This window comes from Hesperophylax consimilis, chromosome 22, assembly GCF_061612785.1.
Source record: "Hesperophylax consimilis isolate HC1 chromosome 22, BYU_Hcon_1.0, whole genome shotgun sequence".
Classification (NCBI taxonomy): domain Eukaryota; kingdom Metazoa; phylum Arthropoda; class Insecta; order Trichoptera; family Limnephilidae; genus Hesperophylax; species Hesperophylax consimilis.
This window is the reverse complement of record NC_142857.1, coordinates 3,901,686-3,914,224: the sequence shown is the minus strand read 5'-3', so window position 1 is coordinate 3,914,224 and position 12,539 is coordinate 3,901,686.

The window sequence follows — 12,539 nt, the reverse complement described above, 5'->3', positions numbered from 1 at the left end:
AGTTTATCATTAAAAAATAATAAACTTTTAAAGTCATGAAAAATGATGAAAAAAACTAGGTTTAATGGGTTTTGTTAGTTTTTTTCATAACTTTTACTGATTTTATATCATATTTCACAATTGTTTCGAAATGCCACCGTCCTGAGTTCATCAGTTCTTACAAAAAACATCATCTAAAAAATAGTTTTATCTTTTTGCTACACGTTTTAAAAGATCATTTAAGGTTTAGGACTGTATGGAACCTCCCTGATATGAAAAACTGTGTGAACTCTGAGACGAGAAATGACTTTCTTTGACGTTAAACTTGTTATTATCACCCTTGTTAGGAGACTCAAATTCTTCAGTAATGAATCTGTTATTTATCGAAGAGAGCGCAGCAGAATTTTCAACAGGCTTCAAGTTTTCATTCTTCAAGATGTTGGGCAGATCTTTATTCCCGTAGAAATTATCAAAAATGTCGTGGAGTTCATTTTTTTTTGGATTTAAAACATAGTCTTTACTAACAGAATCCACGACCGGGGCATTTAGACCGATTCTTTTATTTGACCCCCACTCGACGTGTAATAAACCAGGTGAATTAGACGATGCCACCGCACTTGAAGCAAAGTGATAGCTTTCTGACTTGGAGTTAGGTGAAGGAATGTCTTCTTTTGGCAGTTGCAATTCATAAGAAATAGTGTGATCTTCTATTGGTCCTGATCTTCTAAACGTAGCGATATGCTGACTGTTTAAAAAGTCATCTTTTTCATTTTGATCTCCATTTTGTTTTGTTAAGTCCACTTTTTCCAATGTAGGAGTCAGTCCTGGATTTTTATTGTAAACTATCACTTCTAATTCTGGGGGAGATTTTTTCAAGTTGTCCGTTACAGCGTCAAAGGTATGTGGAATTTTAAGCTTATCCACAAGGTCTGAAAAGTCAGCAAAACGGGCAAGTTTTGGTGTTCCTGGAACATCGGTGTCAGGACCCAAGGGAGGAATTTCAAAAGGCTTTGCAGATGATCCCACTGCGCCAGCAAGGAGTAACGCAAAATACTGAAAACAAGATAAAATGGTTAAAACAATGTTTACATATCCACAGACACATTAAACCTTTTCACTTAACTGATTGAGTAAAAGAGGTTGGATCGGGTGACGGTTGGAAGTCAGATATTTTAAAATTTCTTACACTTTTAAATTTTATTTTAACGACTCTGTAAAACATTGTACATACAAAATAATACGGTGAATACAATGTATAATAATTTCTTAGTCCTCTTCACTAGGATGTCCTGTTCTGAGGTGGACTATAGTTATCTATGATTTAAGATTTTCACGGCTAAAAGTATTTTTGTTATTTGTTTTTGGGGTGTTATGCCGTGTTGCGCTAACTCCTTCTTTAACCAACGTTTCGGACAGCATTGCAGTGTCCATCATCAGGGCAGATGTGTTGAACGTTGGCTAAAGAAGGAGTTAGCGCAACACGGCATAACATCCCAAAAACAAATAACAAAAATATAGTTATATACTTCTATTTTATTTGATTTTTATTCTTGATCTGTTAACATTAAAATTTTGTAGTCGTTTTATATCTTGCGAAAAGATGTTGTGAAGTTTTGTTGCAAAATAATTGTAGTTTGTTTGTCCGAATGTGGTTTTATAACTTGGAATGTTTATTATGTTATTTTGATTCGATCTAGTCTGATGGATACGCGGTCTAGTAGAGGATTCCATATTTTTTAAGAGTTTTAATAGTATTTGTGGCACGTATTTGTTGTACATTTGGAACGTTAAAACTATTGAAAATTTCAAACGAAGACGTTTTTGTGGTGACATATTGTATTCAGGTTATGTATGTACTTAGATTTTACAAATACCGATTCTGTAATAACAAATTTGATTTTAGAATCACATAATGCGTAGTAGACTTTTTTCATATCCTTTTTATTTACCACATTTCTTAGATTTTTAAAGAAATTAATCTAATATCCATGTTTTTCGGATTCACTGTCCAAACTTAAAAGTGGCATGATGTCAATAATATTATAAGTTGTTCGATGCGCATGCATATACACACACACGCATACACACACATATACACTAAACACATCACCCGGTAATTACTGAAAATACATACCACATATGAGACAATACAAGGAAGCACATCATAGATACCCACCTTGAAATATTGAATATCTGTAAATTGTTTCCTCTCTGTAACAAATGTACTTATTGTTTCTATAATATAAAATAAACAAGGCTTGTGAGTTTTTTCATGAAACTTTTGTTGTACGGGTCCCATTGAAGATTTTCATGAATAACTACTGTGAGATATTTTATGCTTGGTTATTTTTCTTTAACTGGGCAGTGACATTGAACATTATTTTTATGGCATTGGTGTGATTTTGGTTCTAGTGATTTTACTAGTTGGCTTCTTAGTTTGTGGAAAGGATGTTATAAATGAGAGGGTTGATGCTCTATAAACAAAAGAGACAGTCGAGCTTTGGACGAGTGAGAGACACCAAGAGCCAGAGACTTTTGAGGTAGTCTTGTGTTAAAAGCTCGGTTTCAGAAGGCCTGTAAGGAAGAATCGTTTTATATTTTTTGGTCAAAAGCAAAATAGGACACCGTTAAAGAACTTCTTCAAGAATTTCTCTGGATCGTTAAGTTATTCTTCTTCTATTGAAAACTTTAATATTTTATCTCATCACTGAGGAGCGTTTTCACAAAGAGAAACATCTAAAAAAATCATTTTTTTTCGTGAGACAGTTTTAAGAGAATAATCACTTGGGGTAAATATTTAATGATGAATTTAAATGCAAGTTCAAATAACTGTTAAACATAATAAATAATAAGTTATCTTAATTTATTTGTGAAAAGACACTATTATTTAAAAATATGTGGTTAATTGCGAATTATGACAAAAAACGAATGTAAACGTATTTTAAGGAAAATAATCACAAATTTTTAATAAAATTTTATTTGTATTTGTTTTATTTTTTAATTTACCTAATTACTTAATGAGATACACCGAAATAAGATAATAATGGCATTTTTATATTATATACCATTTATATTTGTAAAAAATAATTATTTTCTATTACCCATGGCGCAGGTAAATAAATCGATGTTTGATAATCTGAATTGGTCATTTCTAGGAAACCTACATACATACAGAGTGAGGATTTGTCAAAACGCTCCTGAATCTCCAAAACTTGTTTGCGTGCAAGTTTATTTGTCGGTGTAATACCCACTTGACAATATTTGTAGCCACGTACAAACCATTCATTTGATATTGCCTTTGAGGTCGAAGCGGTTGTCAAGCGTAAAAAACAGCATTGGAGAACTGAAACCAGGGGCGTGCTGTATAATTTTAACTGGGTGATGAAATATATATTATAACGTTATCACATTTATGGAAATAGATAATAGTTGTTGCGAGCTTGTATGAGGCTTCTTTGTACTCTTTAGTCGACGTTTTATTCTTGGGCCATCCGTTGAAAATAATAAGATGTCGCAAAACAATTAATTAATACGAAATACTAATTTCGATCATGCGTTGTCTGTGATTATAGCCCTGGTTCAACGATCTCGGGTTGGTTGTGAATTGAATTGTCATTTTAAAAATTGGAACTAATTTGTCAAGAATTCAGACAAGCGATAATGTGTCTACCAAAAATATAGTGACCGGATAAAAAGTGCTACACAGTTATGAAAAGTGATGAAACAAAAAGTAGGTTAAATAGGTTTCATATGTAACTATTCAACCTAATTTTTGTTTCATCACTTTTCATAACTTTATAGGACTTTTTATAAGTGTCATTTTGATGAGTAATCATGGAACCCAAAAATATAATATTTATTTGCCAAACAAAAAGTAGGTTAAATAGGTTTCATATGTAACTATTCAACCTAATTTTTGTTTCATCACTTTTCATAACTTTATAGGACTTTTTATAAGTGTCATTTTGATGAGTAATCATGGAACCCAAAAATATAATATTTATTTGCCAGAAAAAATTGAAATAAATATTTAATTTTTTATTAATTTTCTGCGCTTTTTAGCTAATATACAATAATTATCAATCATACGTTTATAAAATCCCGATATTTTCGGGAATGTGTAAATAATAAAAAAGGTTCTAATTAAGATTCACAGTAAGAATAAAACCCTTCTTAGCATGTAAAGGCGGGCTCATTTTCAAGTTATGCAAAGACTGTTCAAGTGATGTTATTTTATCATTATTGGCCAGATGTACCACATAACTGGAAGGATAACAGAATTTGAATGGAATTATCACAAAAAATTTGAAATTTGATGAATTATTTAAATTCTGTGAAACACCCCGTCCGTCCGAACGTTATTTCAAGCAACATCTTCTCTAAATAGTATCAAAAAAAGTCGCCATCCGCGTCTTGTCTGTTTGTGCGTTTAGTTCTTCTAAACTATGCAACAGATTTTCATAATTAAAGAAAGTAGAGAAAAGTCGTTTTTTTGTCATCAAGTGGTAAAATAATATTTTCGGGTGCTTACACTTTCGCTAACGACGGCTAAACCATATGAGATACATTAAAATAATGCAGCACGGAATTGTATATCTTAAAAAGGCAAAAAGAATGACTTGCGACGGTACATGTCTATCTCTTAAGGATAGCCCCCAGTAATGCCAGATACACGTCAACCAGTTATTAAAAACCGATACTTTTTAGCTAACGAAGAAAATTTATAAGGGATCTAGATTTTTTACAATGCTTTTTCTATGTATACATCGCGCATGCAACGTACCTTTTAAATATTCTTTTTAGAAAAAAACAGTACGCCCCTGACTGTAGCATTACATAATTTTGATTTAACCGAGAATGTTTATGAAATTATCGAGCACGAATAAATACAAAGTAATAATATTATGCATATTTGAAACTGTAATCGATTGATGCAATATTGCGTATTTGTGATTAAAGATGGTTTGCGTCATTCATTAATTAACTTTTTTAACGCCATAATTTGTTCAATGAATCCGGTTGATGTGGAAAATACAATGAGCTATATTTTTCACATTTATGAAAAATATAACTGTTGGTTAACTAATCAATGATTCTGGTAAATAGTTAATTTAACATTCATTTGGATCACATTGTGCTATATCTGTCACCAAATTAGACGCTCTCATAAAACTCGCTCTACCTTATTTGTATTATTTTATTTTAACAGATTTAGATAGAGAAAACTCTAAGCTTCCATTATGCATTTGCATAAAAATAAAAACATAAAAAGTTCATATTTTCAAGGTTTGTAATGTTTTCATAAATATTTTTATAGAAAACTTAAAAAAGATATGTAAAAATTTCGTTTATAATTCGTTTGTCTAATTAAATGTTTTTTTTATAATCGTACATAGTGGTATTAAAGTTTACAAGCAAAAAACCATCGGTAAGCGATTTTAAAAACTTTTTCAATGTTTGCAACACAAGCACCAAAATTAAAACGACAACAATAAATGCAGCATTAATTTACAAAATAACATCTAAAACAAATATACCTTCAACATCAATCCTAAAATAGCTACAACTACTACTACACAAACCAAAATATCACCACAAACTGCAAGAATATCAAGAACAATGAAAACATAATAAAAACGACAGCAACGAAGAAAAAAAATAACATCAGCAACAACTACAACACCAACAATGATATCTAAAACAAGAACAAACTACCTGTAACACCGAAAGCAATAAGAGAGCAACAATTACGATTACAATAACTAAAATGTCACCATAAACTGCAACACTAAGATGAATATTAAAAAAATGAAAAACAAAAGCAACGACCACAACAACAATAACAATATCAACAGCACCAGCAACACCTACAGCAACTTCAATAGCAACAACAACTGCAACAATAACAACAGCATCATACGGCACTAGCAACGATGAAATCACCAACAAAAACTACCATAAAAAATGCAAGCGTGACAAATTTGCAACCAAAGCCGACTAATTGCAATAGAAAAGAAATCTATTGACGTTACTTTGAACACTGATAGCTGATAGAAGATTGGTTTGCGTGATATTAAGTTACCAGATATAAATATACAAACAACCAAACTTCTTATTACCATTATGTTTCTACTCCCTCTTTCGCTGTTATTGGGACATTACCTAAACAAGAAAACCATATTTTGTCTGCTTTTGGGCGGTGTAAATATTGCGCGGTGTTACAAAAAAACACAAAACAAGAGTTCATAGGTTAGAAGGGTTTTATTTTGAATCAAGACAGCCCTACAAAATTAAAGAACGAACTAAAATAATAAGTACTCAGCAACTGAAACCGACATATTAAAACTATTAATATTAATTTGTACTTACTGCGTAGAATTTCATATTGAATCGGCCAGAGTGTCCACTGGCGATAAGCTGAACGAATTTCTGGACCATTTAAAATTTATACCATCGTGGAAATAGCCCCTGGTACTAGCAAACTGATAACACACACATACTTGTTTTTCGTGATAAAGTACACACTATAGAAATATAATCACATTCGAATATGTCAGAGATAAAACATTACTTAGTTGATCTTCGTCTACTAGAGTTATTACAATTGAATATGGTTTCGTGCAAACGAGCCAAGTTTGAACTAATGCATCTTCAATATATATTTTTATTTATTTGTAGTGCATGCAACATACAGACGTCTACAATAAAAAATTAACAGCAACCGTGCAACAACGTTGTACAACGGTTAAGAACAAAACAATAAGTTCGGTAACAACTAAACACAAAATAAGACGCAATAAAGTTTGGGTCAAGTGAAGTTAAGTGAGAACAAAAAGATTCCAGAAATGTAGTAAAGTTTTGGGGGTTATCTCCGTGGAAGAGGTTGGGAGAAGGAATATGGAAAGTTTCGTCGTTTCCTAGTAGAAGGTGATTCATATTCATATTGATTGGATTCACGGGGGAAGGGGGATTCTACACGGTTATTTATAATTTAGAAAAGAAATTTGATTTTGCAGCCATGCATATGCGATAAAATTGAAATCGTAAATGAAGTTGCATTATTTTCACTGCTGGTATTTAAATGAAGCCAGCTTGGATGTATTAGGAGTCTTGATTTTACCTATGTCTTGTGAACACATTTCCCCCATTCATTTGATAAGCGGCGTGCATGTGCTACCAGAATTAAAACTTCCTCCTTGATTTTATCCGAGCTCTTTTGAGAACCACTTTGAAAAATCTGCTTCTTCTTCTCCTTCCTTGGGATTGCAACATAGCTCACTGCGTTTTGTTGTTTGATCTGTTTAAACAAACATGTCAATAACCAAGAAACAAGTGTCAGGAGAATAATACACATAACGCAGTTGATGAAGAAAGAAGTCGGAGAGGTCTCAGGAAGACGTTAAAGGATAAAGTTAATCAAATAGTTGAACTCCGATGGATAGTAGTTTAAAAAAATGTAAATTTAAGGATTTACGAATTAAGAAATAAAAAATAAAAAAACTGCAAAGGTCGGTGTAAGAATTAATTAGAAATAATTGTAAATATTAATTAGAGACTTTGCAAGTTAATATTAATTGCAATATTTGACCATCTCCCATCTCCAGAGGGCTATCAGGGGGAATTTCATCCAGGCAGCCAAGGCAGATGAGGGTATTCTTGAATTGGCGTAGCTTGCGACATAAGCTTCACATGCGGTAGCAGAGAAGTGCTCTGAAAGAATGCAGTTGTCCCTCCAAGAACATTTATTTTTGGTTTATTGTGGGTGACTTTTAGCTTATGACAAGAAAGGGATTCTTAAGTATGTAGCGTACGAGCAGATTGTCATGAAAGGAATTTCAGAACGGAGTATTATGACCTGCTGGTGAGTAGTAGAAGACAAAGAGAACACGTCCTAGGGATATAGGTCACTATCGAATGAATCAAATTCAATAACACAGAAAAAATTAGAAAGGGAATTTTTGCTAAACTGACTTAATCCACTTGAACGTTTTGTTTGGAAATCGCAAAAAAAATTGACAAATGTGTCAAATATATGATTTTATGTGTGTGATTTTTTTTTAATAGATTACTTAAATAATATTCGATCAAAATCGTAAAATATAAACACATATTGAAAAGTTATAAGATATTTACAAATTATTTTTGGAATGAGCCTGTTTTGGCAGACAATCTTGGAATAATCCTGTTTTGCAATCACAAACACAAACACAAACACAAATTACAAACACAACTGACAGCAACTTTCATTCGTCCAAATGCTCTGTTTTAATCAGCTGAAATGGAGTTAGCCTGTTTTGCTATCAAAATTAACATTGAGTGGAGTAAGACACAGATGAGCTACTTTTCAACGCAGATAAATAGGTTTTGTCTGAATAAGTCAGCAACATACTCCTCAAATGTAAGAATGTGAATGAATCAGGGAGTTAAAACTATGAATAAGGTGATCCAACTTCAATAATATTTAATTAAGAATACGTTGATCCAATTTCAATAATATTTAAGTAAGAATACGGTGGTCCAACTTCAATAATATTAAATTAAGAATACGGTGATCCAATTTAAATAATATTAAATTAAGAATACGTTGATCCAACTTCAATAATATTAAATTAAGAATACGGTGATCCAAATTCAACAATAATAAATTAAGAATACGGTGATCCAACTTCAATAATATTAAATTAAGAATACTATGATCCAATTTCAATTATATTAAATTAAAAATACGGTGATTCAATTTCCATAATATTAAATTAAGAATACGGTGATCCAACTTCAATAATATTAAATTTTACAACAAATTAAATTAATGCACTGAGCACCTTTATTTCTTCCATCACTGAATCAAAAGCATGTTATCAATGTTAGAAATTATTTCTATTGATGACTTCAACGATCTGTCTAATGACTGACGACGTTAATAAGGAAAACACAACTATTTCTTCTTTAACGAGTTTCCTCAGTAATAATTATGTAAATATTAAGGTAAAATCTAAGTATATCATTACACCATTGTCATTAAGATAGGTCCATATTATCACATTTATTGGTATACTATGTTATTAAGTACACATTGTATAAGTTTTAATATAGTTCAGGCAGTTTGACAAACTAGTTGTTTGAAATTATCGTTGCGGTATGTTTTCGGTAAGTCTAAGAATATATTTAATTTAAAATTAAGAAGAAATTCATACGAATTGTTTGCAACTTGGACGATATTATGAACTTCAAAAGTTACTTACTTGATTGAAAGAAAATTAAATGTTTGAATTTATTGCAAACCCTGTTTTTACATCCACTTAGATATATCATTGCATTTAATGACCAATTGCATAATTATTAACACTTTACTGATCAGATGATGACTATAATATTATCGTTGGCCTAGCGCACACTTGGGTTAGGTGCAGATATATGCAAGTAAAAACAATTACGTGTTTTGTAAAGCATTTATCAAGATTACTTATAGTGTAAATAGGTATTTAATGGGAAATATATATTACTTTTTTCCTCATTAATTTTCTTGCATTATTATCCTGGAGAATTCATGTAAATTTTATTTTCAAATATATAATGATAATTCACTACTTTTCTATTAGATTTTCGCGTATTGAATAATTTTGAAACACAATGAAAATAAAGATAAAATTGTCAGATTTTGCTGCACGCTTAGTACGTAAAAAAATAAATAAATTTACTCTTGGTTTCAGCTTAATTACTACAAGAATTAATTATTTATGTTTTTTCGTAGGAAGCAATCACTTTGTGGTTAGACATTTTATATTAAATCAAATAAAACACTTTGTTTATTAACCACGACTTTATTATTATTACATCTACCGGTTTCGCTACGGTCGAGCTTCATCAGGATGTGAAATATAACTTATATTTTATAGTTATATTTCACATCCTGATGAAGCTCGACCGTAGCGAAACCGGTAGATGTAATAATAATAAAGTCGTGGTTAATAAACAAAGTGTTTTATTTGATTTAATAATTATTTATGTGTTGGGAGATGGTAATAGATGCATTAAAATGCCACCGACGGGAATTTAACCCGCACCTTCTCAGTCAGGTGCTCTGAGACCACTGAGCTACGTAGACTTATTTCCAACACGCCAAATAATTCAATATCTACTAGTATTTCAATCAACAATTACTGCTTAGTATATTTTTTCACCTGTAAACAACCAACTTTATTTTTGTAGAAAAGCTTTGTTAGTGCTAAATTTCCCACTAGATGGCGTCGAAACATTTTATATCTAAATTTAGAGATATTTTCAATTTGTGTGGATATTTCAAGTGACTAATTATTGCTTATAATAATTTGTTATCCTTTGTGCTATGCATAAAAAACTTTGTGTTATAAACAAAAGTTTATCATTAAAAAAATAACAAAAATTAAGTTTGAAGGTTAGGAAATACGCATAAATTAATAAATTACCCAAACTAACAACCTAAAGACCTATTTCGTGTATGTTTATTTTCACCTCCGACTTATATTAGATCTCCATTAGATACAAATATATATTATTTTTTTGGAAGTTAAATGGGTATTTAAAATCTAACTCTCAGTGAGAATGACACGCTACTAAAAATGATACACTGACACAGAAAATTTTGTGCAAAATACATACTAAATAGACGCCAGATTATGTGTTTAACAAATTTGTTTATGTTTTGAATAATTTTTTTTGGAAAAAATCTGTTCCGAGACCGTACTGGCTTGACCTATTAAACCAACGCATATCCAATTACTACCGATGTATAATTTCCTCGTTAAATTAAAAAAAAGTTATTTTTGAAGATAATATCTATAGATTTTTTATGCCGAAACTTTAATTATATGAAATTTCTTCGATAGAAAAAAAATCCCAAAGTAAGCTCCGAACACGTTTTGTTGCGTTTTTTTAATATGTTATAGGTATGAAAAAAATTACAGTGTATCATTAAATGCAACTTAGTTGGCAGATTTTTGGTCTATCGCAAACGAGTCGTGTTTTATTAAATATTTTCACCATTTCCGCTTAATTATTATCGTGTTTTTAATGTAAGTGCGCTCCCTTTAGCATTATTAATAAAATATATTCTATTCAAACCATCTTTGAACTTTTACTACGGGGCCTTAAAATAGAACTATAACAAACTATCATCAGCACAGACCAGTACTTGTCTAGTTACATTTTATCGCGAATATTAATTTTCAGGGCCCCGGCTGCACGGCCCGTTTCATACAAACGAATTTGAACCAAAATACACAACGAAACTGAATAACATTTTTTTATTCGAAAAAATATGTTATACATTGAAGCGCTTCTTTATTAATTTGTGTTTTAAATTTTAAAATATATGCCACAAAAAAATCATGATTTAAAGGCAACTTTGGCAATTATATGCGATTTATGAATAAGTATTTAAAAATATGTTTTCTCTTTTAACTATGTGAATATAGTGAAATCTATCTATCTATCTTCTACAGAGTTTTCCAATAAGAGTTGTTATTTTGATATTCAATCGTAAAATATCAATGATTTTGTTGCTTGTGTGGCACGTAGCGCCGTCTTGTTGAAAGTAAACGTTGTCCAGATCAAAAACATCTAATTAAGGCCATAAAAAATCATTCATCATCTCTCGATAGCGATCAATTTACCGTAACTGTTGCTCCAGCCTCATTTTCGAAAAAGTAAGGTCCAATGACTTCGCCGGACTATAAACCGCACCGAACAGTCACACGTTGAGGATAGAGAGGCTTTTCAACAATAATTCTTGGGTTTTCGAGCCCCAGATGCGATAATTTTGCTTGTTGACGAATCCACCGAGGTGGAAATGGGCCTCATAACTCAAGATGATTTCCATTTAATTCACTCAAGTGAATTTCAATAATTTCAATGCGTTGTTGAAGCGTGTATCGTTCCATTTTTTTATTTTTTCTAATGGCGTAGTTTCTACAAAAGTAACATCTACCGAAATAACGGGCTATTCAAAATAACACCTCTTAATGAAAAACCCTGTATATAAATAAAAGTCTAGATCTGATTTCTAAAACTCATAATAATAAGAATAGCTAGTTTGTTATAAAATAATAAATAATTATGATTCGCAATAATTCGTCATCGTTAGGAATGAATAACATTTATTAATTTAGTGACATTTAAAGCGGAGACCTTTGAGTTGGAAGGCGGAAACGCTACCCACTCGACTAACGATCGAGCTCGTTATTTATTGTGTCATTTGCTGTACATAAATATTATGGTTAGGAACTGAATGATTATAATAAAATTTGTACTTTGTAAGATAATACTAATAAATCTAAACGAAACATGAAACAGAACAAGACACAGACAAATAAAAAAAAAATAACGGCCACAACTAGGAGTCGAACCAAGGATCTCTGTCTGATATTTGTCGATCAAATATTTCAGCAATATCATCTTGCAACTAATTTACCCATATTTTAATAATTTATTGCTTTTTCGTGAAAAATAGTGATTCCAGTAACATTTCACAACATTCACAATTAAGGCGATGCACTACGTAGTAATGCAAAATCATGTGTTTT